Source organism: Argiope bruennichi, chromosome X2 (assembly GCF_947563725.1).
Source record: "Argiope bruennichi chromosome X2, qqArgBrue1.1, whole genome shotgun sequence".
Taxonomy (NCBI): Eukaryota; Metazoa; Arthropoda; class Arachnida; order Araneae; family Araneidae; genus Argiope; species Argiope bruennichi.
This window is the reverse complement of record NC_079163.1, coordinates 41,677,425-41,679,174: the sequence shown is the minus strand read 5'-3', so window position 1 is coordinate 41,679,174 and position 1,750 is coordinate 41,677,425.

The window sequence follows — 1,750 nt, the reverse complement described above, 5'->3', positions numbered from 1 at the left end:
AACGATTATCTAAGGAATCATTTTTTTTCCCAACACCCTTCGATATTTTTTTTAAAGAGCCATCTACTCTGAGAAATTTTAAGAGTCATTACAGGAACTTAATAATGTAGATGATTGATGAAAGCGATCGAGCCTAAATTATAATTTTTTATATAGGTGAAAAGCGATTTCTGTTTTATTTATGCAAACTATAATTTCGTTATTGTGGGCATTTTTCTTCTAAAATGTCGATAAACATGTTTAGCCTTGTATATTATTAAATATGAGAATTTGCCAATTTTTTTTATTCAATAAATTTTTTTCCCTTGGATAAGAAGATTCGTAATTTCGTATCATTACATAAATGGAAAAATTCTGACCTTCGGAAAAAAAACTGAGATTATTGGAAACCTTACTAGAGAAATTAATTTTCAGAATATCTTTTCAAATAAAAAATATAAAAGTAGAATTTCATGAGATTTTAACTACTTTAAAATGTTACTTTCTTAGTCTTTCAAATACTATTAACAAAGGCATGATTTGGAGGTGTTTCAGAAATTTTTGTTTCGCAATATATTTTATTCAAACATGAATTCACCTTTTAAAAATTTCAATGCAAATAAAATAACTAACATATCAAACAGAGATTATACAAAAAGTATAAAAAAATCAACCAATCTAAAAAATAAATATAAAAGGGAAAAATTTTGAAAACATAGTAGCGCATTCAGATTAGAATATTTTAGGACATTTTTATGTACAAATACAATGCATAGAGTCATCAAATAACTCATTTTTATATAACTACTTAAATTAGAATTAAAGATACTCATTTTCATGTTTCTGCTTAAAAGTTTCTATTCGCTACCCCAATAGGATTTTAAAAAAATTCCTCGTCACAATTTAGGCTTAGTTTTTTTTTATCTAGCCGATAAATAGGCATATACAATGGAGATTAAGAAAAAAAATTTCTAGCGTTAATACATGATAAATAAAAAAATGTTTTTAACAGCTATTTTACAAAGTTAAATAAATACAAATCTTTCTTAATTATTTAACATTATTAATATTTAAGAATCGGATGGCAGCCAAATGTTATAGCATAATCTAAAATCTTCTATAAAAGGAAATCCTAAAAAGATGCGCATCTTTTATTAAAATTATTCGTCAGAAGGCTGGATATCCTGGAGCAAGTAAAATTCTTAAATGTTTGGATAAATCGTGATTTCCTGGAAAGTCTACTAAATTAATTAAATTGTAATAAACTATAGTGTTAACTTGAAATTTAAAAAATAACAGCCGAAACAAGTACTTTTACATGTATCCCAGACAACTTCATAAATAGTTAGTTTCTCAGACTTTTAAAAACTATTAACAATGGCGCAATTCGGAGGCGTTTCCCGGATTCCTGTTTGCGCAAATATTTTATTCAAACATAACTTCCCCTTTCAAAAACTTCCATGTAGTAAATAAAATAACCGAGAAAGCGCGTAAGCCTACGCTGATTTCTCTTTTCGCATTCCTTGAAGAATTCTTAAGTGAGTTCCGAGGGTTGGCTCTCCTAAGAGGAGCGAAATCTCATATACTAAGCCCCAGCTCGCCATTTCGCCCTAAGCCAATTGCAGAGAGCCTCTCGCTTACCTGGGCTTAGTACCCCCTCGTTGCGTATTAATTTCAATTTTCATCAGCCCCCTCAAATGGGCGTGTTTTCGCGGGGGGAGAGAAAAGAAAAGTCACGTGACATAACAAGACGTATAAATCGGCCCTCTTA